Genomic DNA, 19,480 nt, shown 5'->3' with positions numbered 1-19,480 from the left:
TATGACCTTAGACGAACCATGTAATGTTGAGGTAAAGAATATAAAGATTCGTAGTCATGTCAACCTCATAGAGAGTGATCCTGCGGGAACCAAGCAAGATTTAGTTTTGCCACAGCTGCCTATGGCTAGAGCCCCTGTATTATCCAGTACACGCGTACTCAATATGAGAGGAATCAATTTGGATGAAGTAAAATATATGTCAGCGGTACTAAAGCAAAGACACCTAGAGTCAGTGAAATTTTAATTTACATCTTTATATTTTTATTTCTTTTATGTATACTCTCATTTTTACTTTATGTTTTTCGTTGTAAAATCTTACATATAAATTGTTCGCGAAATCATCGGAAAGTTATTAAAAATGAACAACCCGATAATTTCGCACTTGGGGAGGGAGGAGTTATGCACTCACCCAAACCCTCAGTATTAGGTTAAGCGAGATTATTCCGCTGGCTCAGCGAGACCACCGGAATATTCCCATTATTGTTATAAGCACTTTTATTGTTTCGTAAAAATTCATGTTAAATGTCGCAATACATTATAACTTTTGTAATACAAATATTTTTAACTTTAAGAATTAATATTGTTGTGATCTCCAAATCGATCAGACGTAATAAATAGTTTTAATTTAAATTAGTATTTTATTTTTAAAAAAGTAAATTCTCAATTAGAAAGTTTAACTATATATAGTTACATATACAAACAAACAGACATACATGCACATGTATCAAAGCAAGTAATCTCAATGTAAGGTCATTTTACTGGGAGGATTGTCGATTGCCGATGATCAAAGGCTTTAAGCGCTGAAGGTACTCACCCGCATGCAGCAGCAAATGTGTCGGAAGTGGCTCGGTCAGTGGCATGTCTCTTATATCTCTTATACCTGTTACAATTGGAAATAATAAATTATATAATAAATCTAGAGCTCAATATATCGAATATAATTAATAGATATTGAACTCAAATGAATAAACTTCCCGATTTGATTTTAAAACTGGATATGCTACTGTATAGCGGCGTTAGGGTAGGGCAAGGCTGGGCGACCGCCCAGGACGCCGGTAGTACTAAAACCGGCACTGTGCACTGTGCATATACGTGTGTATATATAAACGATACATGACTCGATGCCGTAGAGTATTACGTAGAGCTCGACTTTATTTATTAGACGCAGAATTCGTACTGATTTTTCAACATACAATTTGTAACGTCCCGCAGGAGACCACGTCTGCTGTAAATTGATTCCCGTCACTCACGGGTGGGTGGTGGTAGCCAGTCCCGCGTTGATGGTGGGCAGTAGCCACGACTGAGCCCACTTTAGTGATTCAGTAGAACTCCCTTCCGAACCCGTGGTAGATTTTTGTTTATATGTTCATTCGATGACTCACAAGTGCTTGTGTGTAGTCTATTTTGAATGTGAAATCGGTATTGAGGCCGTCGTGTTCATATCGAACACCTTGTTCTCGTCCGGCACACCGAACGTAAAGCGAATTTATTTTGTTGTTACTTTGGTAGTTATTAAAATGTATAAAATAAATGCGTAAAATTAATAAACAATAAATTATAAAACTCTTTTTTTCTTTACAAGGGCCTGCGAATATAATATAGCAAAGTTAGAAGAAGAAGGATTTATTATTAATTTTGATTAACTACTGTGAAGAAGTTGTTAATGTTAGCTCCTAATATGTGCGTAGGTGCTTAGAGCTATTCGTTAGTCCATTCAATCGAACTTTAATTATAATCGTGCCCTTTAAATATGTAACTCACTTATCTATAGCCTCACGCTGTATAACGCTTATAGGTAGACTGAGAGCTGGCAACCCTTAATTTTCCAATTCCTTATGCGATTTTCTTTCAAATGATGTGCGATTCATATAAAAAACAAATAAGAGCAAATTTTCTCCAAAAACGAGTTATGAAAAAATGTAATTAAAGGTGATTGAGGTGTAATCATCTGTTCTACTAATCATGTATTATTCATTAATATAAGAAAACAGATCCCTGCAGATTTAAGCGATGGGATCTTGACCTAATACAAAGTTAAGTTAAGTGTATTTTAGTTTTTTCCAATGTAAGTAATTTGGAACTCAGGCCGCAACTAGAGCGCCCGTCGGCGGTCGGCGTGGGGAGCCGTGGGGCGGCCGATAGCTGCGTGCGTACATGTACATGTGCAAATATACGTAAATAAATATACGAGTATCAGACAGGTTTGTACTATATTTATTTAGCGGTATCTATGTACATAGTAGAAGTCAATGTACGTGTATAAGTATAAAGGGACATTATAAACTTGCACGACTGAACACGCGACGCGATGGTTCTATCTTTTTGTTTTTTTTTCTGTTTTATAGCTGCACGCTGTAACGCGGTCATGGTGTGGGATACCTAAGACACTAAGTTCTGAAAATTTTAATTATAACATTTAATTTTTTTCTTAACTTATAATTTTAAAAAATATAATAATGAACTTATGAATAACTGATAGATTGTAATAGAATCGAGTGTTATCGCGGGTTTATCGCTATTTTAGATAAAACACCATAAAATCATGTTAAAATAATTCATTAGAAGCCAGAGCAGCTTTCCCATGCTTATCGGACATAAACTTAACGCGTTTTCCTTAATTTTCAAATGTACAAAATACAGAGAAGTCGCGAATCTCAAGAGGGCAGTCGCGTGATATGTCGGCTATGCTACCTGTTTCAAATAATGGAACACGCTCACTCTTACACCCCGCCCCGCACCCCGCACCCCGCACCCCGCGTACGAGCTCAGCCTCATCTGCGCGTAGAAATGGATGTTTCTGCTCGTTGCATGTTTAATACTCCGCGTGGACCGGCCGCGCGCTGAACGTCTGTCTGACAACAATACACACGTCCACGGCCCACGGTGCGCATCGTCTATTTGCAGGCACTCGTGATTGCCTACATCCTACTCGTCGCGAGGCGCAGTAGTGCAGCGTCTGACTTTCAATTATTTGTTTGTGTATTGAATTCTTACTTGGAAGTGATGAATTATTATTATTTGATTGCTCTGGTAAAGAATTTTAACACGAAAACGTCTTAAAAATTGAGAGGAAAGTAGAAATGGAATGTCTAAATAACGAGTTCCCTGTGCCTACCCTGCTATGCACGGGATACGGCGTGAAGGTATAAAAAACTAAATATATATATATATATATATTCACGTAAAGTTGTAAACTCAACAAATAATTCAATTTGGTTCCTCTTAGCAGACTGGCCTAAATTTCAAAATACATTAACAGAAAATCTCTCCCAAACTAATATATTAAATTACAAATTAGAGACCACGACTATAGATAAATTAGAAAATACTACAAATAATCTTACTAAAATAATACAGGATGCATGTGAATTATCGTTTCAGCCAAGAAAGCGAAAGGAGTTCTTCATTCCTTGGTGGAATGAAGAACTCCAATCCAAAATTAATTTCATTTACAAAAAAAGCCAAGAAAGCAATAGTTAAATTCAATAATATACACTTAGAAGACTTCTGTACTCTAATGTGTCAACTGTCAATGTCAAAATGCTCGCTCTTGTCATTTGCTATTAAAAGTAACTAATCTACTTACGCCTAAAGGCACTTTGTGCGCTAACACTGAGTAACACCTGCAGGTATGTGTCTTCGAATGTTGTTGGTGTTTTATATAAGTTCCTAGTTATTTAAACTTCACTTGATAGTTATTTTGATTTTCAATAAATAAGATTGTATTTTGTAATATTAGTGTTGTATAGTTTTTCTTTTTAACCGACTTCTGTAAGAAAAGGAGGTTATCAATTCGTCTGTATTTTTTTTTTATTTTTTTTATGTTTGTTACCTCATAACTTTTAACTGGGTGAACCGATTTTGATATTTTTTTTTATTTGAAAGGTATAGCTTCCCGAATGGTCCCATTTTTTTTTGGTCCATGTCTGACAATGGTATCCATGAGAAAATCACAGTCTTAAATTTGCATTAGGTATGTGCGCGACAAATAGACGAATAACTCAATGTAGCGCCAACCGATTTCGATGATTCTTTTTTATTTGAAAGGATACACTTTAAGGATAATTTGGTGAAAGTTTGGTTTGGATGAGGATGTTCTCATTTTCAACCAACTTTAAAGAAGGGAGATATACTTACCGAATACTTTTTATGTATGTTTTTGTTAATATACCAAAATATAACTTTGCACAAAAATAATACCTAATTAAATGAAGTTTTACATAGGACTACCACCACCATCACCACTTGTTTAAGAAGCATCATTTTAGGATCTACCCATCACTTAAAACCATAAAATAAATTAATTTTTAACAAAAAGAAAAACCGACTTCTAACAACGAACTAAAAAGTGAAAAATAATTTTACAAAGATTTTATAATTTTGAAGTCGGTGTCAAACTAATGCTACAACACCTTTACTACAATATCTAATTACTAAACCTGTTTGTTTTACTTGGCACCGACTTCAAAATTATAAAATCTTTGTAAAATTATTTTTCACTTTTTAGTTCGTTGTTAGAAGTCGGTTTTTCTTTTTGTTAAAAATTAATTTATTATATTGCACCTCTGAAACCTAAAAGTACCTTTAAAATATCATTCGGACATAAAAATATTAGGCGTAGTAATAGATCAGAGGCTTAAATCCATTAAACACACAAATTATGCAATAGAAAAAACTAATAAAATCTTTTGCAAACTTTGTATCTTCACTGTTTCCACGAGGAGGAATAGCGTGAACAGTTCAATCATATACGAGTACACATACGCGGCAGGCGGGGGGGCGTCTGGGGGTCAGCCATCAAATACAAAAAGAATTTATAATTGTAAATTATCTTTTAAAAAATATTTAAAAATGGAGCTGACACATTATTTGTGCATTGCTGTCGTACAAAATGCACGTAAAAAGTCAAGTTCCAAAAGCAATTTGTTGGTTTATAATACAGGGTCGATTAAAAACGCTGCGGCCGACGACTGCGTCTAACGTGTAATACTCGATGTTAGGTTCGAGGGGAAGTGCGCAGTCAGCTCTGGGGATAGTGGACGAGGGCCGTGTGGAGCTCCTCCTCCCGCGCCTGGTTCGTGTATACTATATATGTGTGTAGTATGTGTGTATAGTATGAGTGTGTTGTAGGAAGTAGTGGTTGAGAATCCATTCCATTATTTTTAATGGGGGTATTAAGATTTTATTCACCTGAAGAGTGTGCTCGGTAGACGCGCTCAGTTGTCAGTTGTTTCCAATTGACCACACACTATATTTCCCTTACAAATACAACATATTGGAGTAACAATAATAATCTATAAGTATATATAAAAGGACTTGTCCTCACTGACTGAGGTAAGACGCACGCACAGCCGTAACCGCTATGCGTAGAAACGTGGAATTTGGACAGATGTTTACTTTCGTAATCTGAACATACTCTAAGAATGGATTTTGAATAATTTTAACCCTAAAGGGGTAGTATTGGGATTCAAAGTTTGTATGGAAAAAAAATTAAATCGGCACCGATTTTTATAAAATTTAAAATTTAGATTTGTAAAAGTACACCTGTCCCCCGATTTACACGGTAGATACGTTCCTGAGAAAACCGTGTAAATCGAAAATTCAAAATTTTCAAGTCAAAACCGTGTAAATCGAAAAGCTTGCAGAAAATGCATAATTTTGCTATTTAACAGTTGTGATTTTTTTCAATGTTTTTAGATGTACACAGAAATAAAAATAAAATGCATTGACAGGTTAAAATATGTAATATATTACAGAATTACTGTTTTTTTTATTTAATTACAACATTAAACAGAAGAACAAAAAATAAAACCAAAGGTGTTTTATTATCATTCATCACTGTTAGAAATTACTCTCATTCTTTTTTTAGGAATCGAAAGTTCGAATTTATTCGAAGTTCGAAGTTATTTATGCCGATTCGAGGCTTGGAGCAGAAATATCTACATTATGAGGGCTGGTAATAAAATCGGTTATTAACAATTGCTTCGAATTTTTTGTAAGATCTTTGTAAACTTCTTTATATTGAGCCAAGCACCGATTTTTGTCACAAATGAAATAAAAATTAAAAAAAACTTATTTGGAACACCGTGTAAAAGCGAAAACGTGTAAAAAAAGTACCGTGTAAATCGGGGGATAGGTGTATTTAATTGAACACGTGTTTCATTGTTTTCTAGAATTCTCCGCCTAAGGGTGAAAATAAGGGGTTGAAAGTTTGTATAGATTATTTTAAAACAGCACCAATTTCTATTAAATTTGAAATTCAGACTCTTAAACGTATTAAATTGAACACATGTTTCATAGTTTTCTAGAATTCTTCCCTTAAGAGTGCAAATAAGGGGTTGAAAGTTTATATGGAAAAATCTTTAAATAGCCACCGATTTTTATAAAATTTGAAATTTATACTTAAAAATATTTCATTGAACATGTGTTTTATGGTTTATTATAATTCACTCCTAAGGATACAAATAAGCAGGTGAATTTGCGCGCGTCCGCTAGTATTCAAATAAGACTTAGGTTTTATTTTTATTGAACAAGAATTTATGTGTTTACAAGGGTGTGACAGCGAGGGTCGGATGTACCTGCTGCTCTACTACTACCGGATGCCTTGTTTCATTATACGAGTATGTAAACACTGGAATACGAGTATACCTCATCCCCACTCATATAACTGTATAGAAAAAAAAATTCTGAAAAAATTTCTTTAGTAAATAAAACTGTAATAAAATTAGTAATTGAAAAGTGAAATAATAATAAGGCTCAAAATGCGACGATTGTGGTATTAAATATTACCTGTAATAAATATTACCTGTGTCAAATGTCAATTACAAAACATTATATATGATAACAATCATATATGTTGCCACCATTAATTCTATAAAGCTATTACATGCATTAATTAACGCTTTAAATAAAACGGTAATAAAGTTTTGATTGCATTGAAGATATAATTTATTAACATAATTTATTTGTTAAGACCTCTATTTCCATTATTTAAAAAATTTTTTACTTACCCATAAGTTGATTTTGCATGTTGCCTAACGCCAAAATCTTGTATTTGTTTGCTTGTTTTGTATATTAAATTTACTTTTTAAATTTTACTTTTTTTATTGAATTTGGATTGAGAAGATTTGTATGTGGCCTCATTATAATAATTTAATTCAGTTTTTTATTTAATTTTTCAATTTACCATATCTTCATTTTGCATGTTGTTTTGGTGTTTTTTACTAATTTTTATAATATTACTAGATAAATATGCTCTACTACGCCATTCCGCATATATGATGCTATCATATGATATTATATTCATATTTCATAGTAATGAACTGATAGCGTTGCGCTCGACTGTACCGTAGCCCGGTCGCGCCCCGCACCGATTCCCCGCGAGCCCTTACGGGGTCCGGTCCGGTCCGACGTGAGGGGATGTCTATGTGCAGACATCAAAATACGCTTTCTGCGCAATTTGCCGCGCGTGCTTCCCATTATCAATAACATATTTGCCAGACTATACTTAAGTAATGGATTACTATAGAATTATGTTTATATTTAATAGATTTATAAAAGTAATGGTATATAAATAATAAATAATACATATATGATAATTACAATAAATAATATTTTATAATTGATAATGGACACTTGTCTAGGATTTGTAGTTTGATACATCTGCCTATGATTTGCTGGCTGGTGATATAAAACAATGGAATTACGAATATATTTGACTTATAGTATTATTGTAAATGTATTATATATCCTCGGCTATCTTAATTATAAATGTTAATAGATTTATCATCAATATAATCAAATATTACTGTGATTGCAAATGTGGTAAGTATAGTACAGGTAAGTTATATGTAATTGTACTGGGCTGGAGCAGTGAAAGGCGAGTGTTAGTACTGTAAAGGGATCCCTTAAGCCTACAGATGTGGTCACAAGTCCACGGCACTGCTCCAAGCTTCAGATCATTTAAAAGGTAGAATAACATTACTTATAGCTACCAACCGCTTCTGATGTTTATTCGATACGTCAATCCTCCAATTATTCTAATTTATCTTTATTTATTATATCTACTATCATGATTCTAACACATGCAAGAAAGTAAAAAATGAAAATTAACAAATAATAAAGCAAATAATCAAAAAAAGGCATTTTTGTTTACAATTAATTATATTCTTGTTTGAACAATATAGTGTGAGCTCGATAGTACCTTTAAAGATGTGTGGGTGCGAATTTCCTGTAAGGACGTAGCGCTCACACTGACGCACAGTAACTTGTATGGCAAAGGGATACCTCACTCTCATTTTTTGTACCTCAAAATTTATTGAAATAATTTACCCAATATTTTTTTTTATACAGGGTGGAAGAGGCAGCGCTTCTTTTATTGAAACTGCATATAGGGTAATATATTTCAAACCCACACCTAAGAAATTAATCAAGGTACCTCAACAGTTTGGACGTAGGATTTTTTTTTCATTTCGCGATTTTTATCCATACCTGTATTTCGTGTGACGCACACATAAGTGTGCGACGTTTCCGATTTGACAGGTAAGTGTGTGCGTGCCTATGTTATACTTCACAAATGGCGTTTTATTTTAAAACGATAATTTTATTATTTATTTTGTTTGAAAAAATAACTTTTTCATTTTTGGGAATTATTTTTTTTCCGAATTCCGGCTTCTATAGAGTAGTTAAAACTGTGGTTTCATTTAAAGTGGTGCTGACAATTCCATCCTGTATAATCTTTAAGAAGTTTAAATATTGCCAGATATTTCTTTATTCATATTGCATAGTATATAAGCTTGTATTATGCATACTGAATGTTTATGTTGTACATAAGTGTGTATATAGTATATACAGACTTACGTAAATATCATGTGCCATTAGTTATATAAGCAGAAGCTTAGAATTGATTAATTATTTATTGACTCAAAAATGTTACTTTTCGGGCTAGTCTTGATTTTATTCTCGACAACAATGTATGGAACAATGTATGGAACATTTAGATATCCTCATAAAATTTTAGTTTTGTATAATTTACTACAACATAAACATGATCAGATATTTTAATTATCGTATAGGTAAATGTGATTTGCTAAGCGTGAGGTAAAACAACATAACATGGTAACACTGATCGAACGTTCTCTGCGCATACGTATACTGCGCAATTTGCCGCGCGTGCTTCCCATTATCAATAACATATTTGCCAGACTATAACAAGATTAAAACTATTCATTAGAAAGCAATGCAGTAATCCCATTCTTAACCTGCTAGACCCTTTAGTTGTTAAATATTTATTATTTAAAATAAACAACAAAATGTAAAATAAATCGTGTGGGTAACGTAACCTTTACAGAATAAATATACTTAGTAACAAAAAATATACGCTTCACAAACTATGTAAATACAACAGTCTTATGTAGGAAACCAAAAGTGTCGGTTCGAATATGTATTTAGTTTTGTTTATCAGAAAGTAATTTGACGCGTGACGTGCCGACCGAGTAAATAGAGCAGCGTTCTGCTTAGTCCTGCACAGCGAGGCAGGCAGGCAGGTCAAGTTTGCTTTGTTTCTTGTTTATCTATGACAACATTGTGTAATGTCTTTAGATTATACTATAACAAAGGTAGAGCAAGTTTGTCCCTTCGACCATCACTTTTCACATGCGTGGGACGACGAAGTATAAGTATAGATATGGATTACCATAAATTTGCAGGCAAACTCATGCCTTGAGTTCATTCAAATGCCAATAACTTTTTTTTAATGAACCTATTTTGATAAAAACAAACTTTAGATGTTAAACAGAGCAATTGGTGGTTGTTTTAAGTAAATCGGTGTAGTACTTTCAGAGATAAACGTGATCATACATACAGACAGACAAGATTAATATACGGACAAAATATTTTTACTGTTTTAATACATATAAACATTTAAATCTGATAAAATTGTTTAATATTTCATTACAAATTTAAAAAATACTAGAATTTATATACCAGAAAGACCGCCGTCATAATATAAACTAGTGTTTATAATGTATTTACATTTTCGGACAGTTTGACCGACTTCAAAACATCTCAAAGCAAAACAGTAATGGGCCCTTAAAGAAGTTCTAGCATGATTATCACAATAGCCGAGGTGGAAGTTTGACGCTGTCGAGCAAGAAACTTCCTCGGCGAGAAACGGAGAGCGGGGTGACTACTAATAACTATAAAATATAATATTACTAGCGACCCTCTTGCGGCTTCGCCCGCTTTAACTACTGGATTATTCATGTAATGTATGTTTGCAAAGCACTTAAGATAATGTGAAAATTAATTAAACCCTAATGCAACCCGCATTTTTGTAGTTTCAATAAGGATTTTCCAATTGTTTTACACAGCAAGGATATTTTAGTAGGTACCGTAATATTAAATTTGTGCTACTAATCTTTTCAAGCACTTATTAAAATATATTTAAATGACTATTTTTAGATAGTTAAATGACTATTTTTAAACGGAAGAAATTATAAACAAAAACCTACCTGCTAATAACTACTACAAAAAATGTGAAACCAAATGTATCGCGCTTAAATAATACATTCAACTCCAATTATCCAATACGCAAACGCTTCTAACTAAATCTTCGTTGCTTTAGAGGCAGCCGGGTTTTTTTTTTCGAGCTTGTGGTTAATGCTGAAGGGGGTATTCTGTCCCTGATGAAAAGCAAGCACGACGTGGCTGCCTGTGAGGAAAATTAAATAGAATGCATGGGCCGGGAATCGAACTCGGGCCGCCCGCGTGGCAGTCGAGCATTCTACCACTGAACCACCGATGCGTGTAAGGCAAGCGGGCACGGCGTACGCATGGCGAGTGGCGAGCCGTTTCGCAGCAAGGATTTTTTTGATATTGTAACAACTTCTAAAGTACTTATTAAAATGAAAAACGGTAAAAGACAGTTTTGATCTACATTAAATGGCCAACGTAACTAATGTACTTATTTATATGCTGAGAGTAAGGGATAAGTGAAACTTGAGTAACATACAGCTGATGTGTCAATGGCGGGATGTGTCAACAATTAAATGCGTGTTTCTATAAAACTTTTCGCAATTTCGAAATATTGTAAAAAGCAAATTTTATATTCGTTTAACGTAGAAAATTAATAAAGTATTTTAAAGGATAAGGATTAATACCATTATGGAAAAATATCCCTCACAATAAAAAATCTATTGAAATTATTATTTTTAGACAGAAATATGATCACTACACGTTATTCTTAAAAGATACGAATATGCTCTCGCGGACTTTTTTGTAGATCTTATTAAGAGGAACAATACTCTAGTACATTTTTTCATGTAGTACTTACTATTAGAGCAGCGCATGCGCGAAAGTGTCTCAACGGGTAGGACTTTATACACATTTATCGTATTTATGTTAATTTACATAAGAATGTACAAATAATAAACTATATATAAACCTTCTACGAAAAACACTCGACTTAATGGTGCAGACCGCATCAAAATCCGTTGGGTGGTTTAGAAGAAGAAGAGTTAGAAACAACAGACAGACACGAAAAGCGACTTTGTTTTATAAGATATAGGATAATTAAACGGTTTTATTTAGCTCACCCCGATAATTTTTTTTTTATTTGTATGGCTCAAATTTAGTAATTGAAATTTAACCCTCTTCCCGTTAACCGATTGATCTGAAATTTGGTATACACCTTTGATTTTCGTGACAATTATCCATATTCAATATTATTGTGAATCCAAGATGGCCGCCGCTACAAGATGGCGGACAACTTAGTTTTTTTTCAATCCTATCAATATGGGTATCAAATGAAAGAGCTTGTCAAGTAGAATTCAGTGCACTATACAAAATCAAAATCAAAGATGGCCACTGCTACAAAATGGCGGATAATGTAGTTTTCAATCCCATCAATATGGGTATCAAAATAAAGGGCTTGGTAAGTATAATACAGTATACTATACAAAATTACAATATGAATCTCCCACCTAAGTTAAGATCTGGTATCCTGTCGAGGCCTGTGTGGCGTTAAGGTGGCTAAAAATGATACGTCGCTAGGGGTACACCACCCAAGTTGAGGTAAAAGGTAAAAGCGCGCCGAGAACTGTATGGCATTGGGGTGGATAAAAATGTTGTTAGCGTTTTCCCCTCAAGATTGAGGCACATCTTGTTGTACATAGCCATGCCCCTCTATTGAACCTCTGGGGGGGTCGACCGTAACATTATCCATTAAGCTTGCAATAATGAGGCACTCAACGAATTAAATAGAATGAGAAATAAAAACTAAAAACTTAAAAATAAAAAAGTAAAAAAAAAAATTTAGTTAAATGGTTTTATATTGCAGATAAATGCACTAAAAGCTAAAAAATAATTTCATGCATACAGTCATGGGTACCAATATGTATACATTATTATATTTTCAAAATAAGTAACTCGTAACCTACTCAGTTTCTGGAAATATCTATGGTCACATAAATTTCTAAAATGCAATATACATTTATGTAAACACCTATGACAAAAGATGTCATTTTTGAAATATACAAATTTTAAACATATGCATTGATTAAACCAAAATAAAATCGTGGGGCACGACACTTGCTACTTACCACTAGGTGGGAGTGGTGGGTGAAGTCTCATGCCATGTCTTTCGATTGTAGATATTGGACGTGCGTAGTATGAGGCTTTATTTTAACAAATTGTACAATGTTATAAAAATGTATGCTTTAAAAATACAATTAATAAAATTTTACAATAATATAGAAAACAATATTAAAACTATTGAGAAATGACATAGTACTTCATCTTTAAAGTATTAAAATTCACAATTATTAAACGAATTATCATTATTCTTCTTCGTGTCAATGATTGGAGAATTCATATCATATTTTGCCAGTATTTAGCCATGTCGATTGCGGCATCTGTTGCCTCCATCAGATCGTCATGTGAGCAGGTGAATGGACATTTCGGGCAGGAGATTAAGTGTGCCATCATTTGTGGGTCGGCGCCACAGTCACAGGGTGACTTATCACTCAGTTCGTACCCCCATCTCACGAGAAGCTCTTTGCATCGGCCAACCTGGCTCCGTGAACGAGTAAGTGACTTCCATGTTGGCCACTGCAAGTTGTAACCTGCGGGTAGGGACTCTTTGGGGGACAAAGCCTGAAGGTGGCGGGTACATTGTCTGCCATAACCGTACCCTAGCGCGACTCGGAATGCAATCTAGAGCTTTGGTAGCTTGAATAAAACTGTGGCGAATTTTCAAGCGGGCACGAGGTGCGGTGTAGCCAAAGAGTGGGTGCCGAGGGTCTTTTTCCTGATGCATTTTTTCGACAGAACATGCCACCTCACGTCGAACCTTAGGAGGCGCTATTCCGGCCAGAGGGTAGACCTTGTTTAGTGGTGTGGGCTTAAGGCAACCAGTAATTATTCCACAAGTCTCATTTAATGCTATGTCCACCTCCTTTGCATGAGCGGAACTGTGCCAAACTGGACACGCATATTTACCCGCAGAGAAAGATTTTAGAGTTGTACGAAGTACATGCGGAGATGCCCCCCAATGTGTTCTCGTTAGCCGACGGAGCAGATTATTTCTTGCACATACTTTTTGTTTGGTATACAGGCAGTGAGCTTTAAATGTTAAAGACCTGTCCAGTATGACTCCCAGGTATCGTGGTTGTCGACAGTGTTGAATATGAGCACCTCGCCAAGATATTTGAAGAGGCCTGTTTGCTTCACGATTCCTCAGGTGGAACGCACACGACTGAGTTTTAGACGGGTTGGGTTTAAGGGCGTTATCGTCATAGTTAGAATCGAGTGCGCTTAGGGCTGTCTTCAGCAAACTTTCCACCTCCTCAATACAAGGCGCCTGAGCAGCCAAAGTAAGGTCATCGGCATAGAGGAATTGACGGGTGTTGAATTATCATTATTTAATCATACTAACAAGTAAATATACTTAAAATAGAGAGCATTTCAAAATAGAGTGAAAATTAAACTAGGACAAATGCTAAATAATCTTCTGTATATTGGCTGCTGAAGCGGATTATTATTATAACAATGATTCCCGGGGATGAAGCCTAAATAATAGGAAAAAAAAGAAATTTTTAATATACTTACTTATTCTTTTATTCTAAAACTTGTCATTTCCTTTTTTAGATTTTATTATAATTATATTCTAAATGATATAAGAATATATAACTAGGTTCATATAGCTATGCATATTTTAGTAACAGAGAGTTATTTTTTTAACAGACAAAGAGATATTAATAAAAGTTACCTTTACCTTGCTGGTGTTTCCATGTTTATTTTAAGCATTTAAATGTTTATTTAAATATCTGGATAATGTCCTATCATGCTGAGAATGCTGTCCTTCTAATAAATATGACCTTAAAAAATGTACAAAATTATTATAATTTTCATCATGAGGAAACTTTGTGAATTTTATTTACTTTAAAATATACATTTTTGAAAACAATGTATCTATATTCTATTTCTTATAATACTAGTAGCACATACCATTTATCAGTGGCGTAGCAAGGGGGGTGCGAGCGGGGCGGTCGCACCGGGCATCAAAAGGAAAAGGGCATCAAAGTCGACGATCAGTGTGTTTTTTCTTTGTTTTTTAGACCTTATACCATTTTAAAGGGCATCAAGTCCTCTAAGCCGCACCGGGCATCAAAAGGAAAGGGGCATAAAAGTTGACGATTACTATGTTTTTTTTTTTAGAACTCAACGTCGACGATCACGTTTTTTTTTTAGAACTCATCAACAGGAATGGGGCATCAAATCCCCAAGCCGCACCGGCCAGCAAATACCCTAGCTACGCCATTGCCATTTACTCGTATGTTGTCTTCAGTAAGATTGTAAGAGAATTGATTGATTTCTCAGTATATGGCGTTTCGAGCGTGCCAGTTGAGCACAATTCATTTCGCCAATGTCACGTTGTATGGAAAACACACGAAGGAAATTGACCGGTAATAAAAAAGATAAATATACACAATTATAGAATACATGTATTGTAAGAGAAAATATTAAGTGTCATAAATGAAGTTTTGTTTTTGTAGGTTTAGGATTGTTCAAAAGATTTTTTTTTTCTATAGAATATTTTACATACCTTACACAATGGTCTAACTACACTAAACTTTATGCTTCATTCATATACACATAACTTCAATAATAATTTAAGACGTGAGTGAAAATATATTTAACACATAAATTCTTGTATAACTTTCACTAGAAAACTAAAATTATAAGAGAAAAATTATGTATATACACTATTTATGTCCCCTAATATGCTAAAGATATTGTCGAATAAAACACCTGTTTGAAAACTGTCAACTTTAATTATATTGTTTAGTATAAACTTATTGTCTCCATTGCGCCATCTTGTATTAAGATACTGAACTGCTTGCAATCTCGCAGTTGCCAATTTATACTTGAACGGATACTCATAACTTTCATATTATAATAATAGATGGCAATGAATGCAAATTTGAAAAACATATACCATTTTTTTTTTTTTTTTATAATTTTATAAAATAAATATAAAAATATATAAAACTAGCGACCCTATTGCGGCTTCGCCCGCTTTTACTACTGGATTATTCATATAATGTATGTTTGCAAAGCACTTAAGATAATGTGAAAATTAATTAAACCCTAATGCAACCCGCATTTTCGTAGTTTCAATAAGGATTTTCCAATTGTTTTACACAGCAAGGATTTTTTAGTAGGTACCGTAATTTTATATCTGTGATACTAATCTTTTCAAGTACTTATTAAAATATATTTAAATTACTATTTTTAGATAGTTAAATGACATTTAATAATACATTCAACTCGAATTATCCAATACGTGCAAACGCATCTAAATCTTCGTTGTTATAAAGGCAGGCGGGTTTTTTTTTTTCGAGCTTGTGGTTAATGCTGAAGAGGGTATTCTGTCCCTGATGAAAAGCAAGCACTACGTGGCTGTCTGTGACGAAAATTAAATAGAATGCATCGGCCGGGAATTGAACCCGGGCTGCCCGCGTGGCAGGCGAGCATTCTACCACTGAACCACCGATGCGTGTAAGGCAGGCGGGCGCGGCGGACTCGCTTGTATAAGCATAACGTCGCGAGGCGCGTTTCGCAGCAAAGATTTTTTGATATTGTAACAACTTCTAAAGTACTTATTAAAATGAAAAACAGAAAAGACAGTTTTGGTCTACATTAAATGGCCAACGTAACTAATATACTTATTTATATGCTGAGAGTAAGGGATAAGTGAAACTTGACTCGATACAGTTGATGTGTGAACGGCGTGATGTATCAATAATTAAATGCGTTTTTCTCTAAAACTATTCGCAATTTCGAAATAGTTTAAAAAGCAAATTTTATCTTCGTTTAACGTAGAAATTTAATAAAGTATTTTAAAGGATAAGGATTAATACCATTATGGAGAAATATCCCTCACAATAAAAAATATATTGAAATTACTATTTTTAGACAGAAATATGATCACTACACGTTATTCTTAAAAGATACGAATATGCCATCGCGGACTTTTTTGTAGGTCTTATTAAGAAGAACAATACTCCAGTACATTTTTTTCATGTAGTATTTACCATTAAAGCAGCGCATGCGCCAAAGTGTCTCAGCGGGTAGGACTTTATACACATTTATCGTATTTATGTTAATTTACATAAGAATGTACAAATAATAAACTATATATAAACCTTCCCTGAGAAATACTCGACCTAATGGTGAAAACCGCATCCAAATCCGTTGGGTGGTTTAGAAGAAGAAGAGTTAGAAAGTTCAGACAGACACAAAAAGCGACTTTGTTTTATAAGATATAGGATGTGTTTTATACAAAAATAAAATAATTAAATTAAAAATATATATATATATATATTTTTATTATTATTATTAATTTTAAACTCGATAACTATAATAATTGAAAATGCCGTTTTTTTTTTTTTTGTCTTTGTGTTGGAGTTGGTGTTGGTTAATGTGTAGGTGTAGGTTTAGGTTTAAGTTTAAGTTTAGGTCTGTTTAGGTTTATTTTTAGGTTTAGGTTTAAGTTTTTTTTTTTAATCTCGTGCCTCTGACGTAATCAGAGACTTTGTTTAACTTTGTTTACATTTTATTTCAACTGATTTTAATTTTGAAGAATTGGCACTAGGCCTATGATGAAATTGACTGTAGGATTGTCTGACTTTAGAATATCTTGGATAAATAACTGAATGTGGTTTAGAAAAATTATTATTATTATTATCCCTTATCAGCGTTTTCAGGTTGTCCGCTGTTATCCTTTTCCCGGTTGGGCCCTCTCACTACACCTACTGTGGACCGGACACTCGCATAGAATGTGAGTCACGCTCTCTGCGGTGCCCGGCTCACAGATGCACGATGGGCTCTCCCTGCACTTAAATCTATGTAAGTACTGGGAGAACCCACCGTGGCCGGTCAATATTTGGGTCAGTGTGGTGTCTGTTTTGAGTCTTTTTATGGTCCCGTAGGCGCCGGCCACATCTGGGAAGAACATTTTTGTACCGGAGGCCGTTTGGCCAGACTGGTATCTCCGATTCCATTCGTCGATCGACTTCTGACGAAGAAGTCGTTTGGCGAATGAGATCGGACACGCGTCGTAGTCTGGCCTTTTCTTTAACTTCGACGCTAGCTTGGCCAGCTTGTCCGCGCGCTCGTTCTCCTCCAGCCCTGCGTGTGCCTTTACCCAAAACAAGCACACGTGCTTATTTTAGGTGCGACAACGCCTCAAGTTGTCCCTAATTTGCGCTACTAGTGGTTGGACGGACTTTTGGCCTATCACCGACTCGAGTGATGATCTCGAGTCGGTGTATAGGCCAAAGGAGCTGGCCGGATTTGTCAGCATTAGGGCGGTGGCCCTGCACAGCGCCAGAAGCTCAGCCTGGTAGACCGAGCAGTGCGAAGCAAGTTTCAGTTTGAAGGCCCTGGTTTCTGCTTCGTCATTCCACACGGATATGGCCGCCCCAACTCCCTCTTCAAACTTACTCCCATCTGTGAACATTCGCACTGCTTGGCAGTTGTGCCTGTCCACCTGCTCTCGGTCCTCCAGGCTGGAGAATTTGAGGGCTGTTCCCTCTGCCGGGTGCTGCAATCCGAAGGGCCCAACTCTCCGCTCGATCTGCCTGTCCCCAAGCAAGGCTTCGGATCTCCCCCTCTTGGTCTCATAGTGGGCCGCTGCCTCCTGCACCCTGAGATCGAGTGGCAGCAATCCAGCAAGCACCAGGGAGGCATTCAGGGAAACTGTTCGGTGGACCCTGACGATTTTTTGAGCAAAACCCCTCTGCAGTGCATCCAAGCGCTTTCGAACCCCCAGCTTTTTTGCTTCCTTTGCCCATGCGCTCGCGGCGTACAAAACCACCGGCTCGACAACTGCCGTGTATATTAATTTGGTGACTTCAGGCTGAAGCCCCCAGCTGGCTTTCGCCGCTTTGGACAGCTGTTTGTAAATGTTTGTCACCTTTAAAGTTAATTTGTTGACATGTGAGTTGAAGGTGAGCTTGTCGTCGATTGTTAGCCCGAGTATTTTAATTTCTTTGTAAAATTCGACCCCGATCCCACCCATGATCAGGCGTGGGGTATCATATTTTAGTTTGCGCGTCACCATCATCGCCTGGGTCTTGTGTGGCGCAAACTTCAGTTTATTAGTTGTTCCCCACTCCTGAACATAGGCGAGAGCGGCGTTGGCCCGCAGGGACAACTCCAGACCGGTGTCTCCCTCGAACACGAGAACAACGTCGTCCGCGAATGCCTAGCAATAAATTTGTTGACGTACGAGTCCATGAAGCAGAGGATCAAGGAGAACGTTCCACAGGATTGGGCCACCTATCGAGCCCTGCACACAACCTTTTGTGGAGCTTTTAGCGTATTCCGCGCCGGCGTATCTTACGACAACCCTTCGGTCCTGGAGATAGCTGTCGATCACTCGTCTTAGGTTAATAGGGCAGCTTTCCTCGGCCAGTCTAGTTTTAATAGCTGGCCACCATGCGCTATCGAAGGCTCCCTCTATGTCCAGGGAGACTATTAGGACTAGTTTCTTCAAAAGAAGTTTGTCGTTAATATATCCCATCAGGTCGTAGAGGGAGTCCTCGGGGCTGTTTTGGGGCATAAAACCATACTGACGGGTACTGAGGCCTGGGATGATATGCCACCTAATGCGTGTGATCAACAGCTTCACCAAGATTTTGCCCATAACCGGCAGGAGCCCAATCGGGCGATAGGATTTGGGGCCCGTGTAGTCTGATTTCCCCGGCTTGCGGAGGACCACGACTGTCGCTATCTTCCAAATTTTTGGGAAGTGCCCAAGTTCTAGACATTTATTTGCAATTTCCAAATATATGTCAGGGCAAGTGGCTATTGCATGCTGGCAAATATGTATCCGCTCCCAGTCCATCTGAGCCGGGTGCCTTTTTCGGGTTGAAGCCGTTCGCCGCCGCGAGCATCTCGTATGTCGTAAATGGTG

The sequence above is a fragment of the Heliconius melpomene genome, chromosome 14 (genome assembly GCF_056956725.1).
Source record: "Heliconius melpomene rosina isolate 202511_hmr_F chromosome 14, ASM5695672v1, whole genome shotgun sequence".
NCBI lineage: Eukaryota > Metazoa > Arthropoda > Insecta > Lepidoptera > Nymphalidae > Heliconius > Heliconius melpomene.
Note: the sequence above shows the minus strand (reverse complement) of the source record.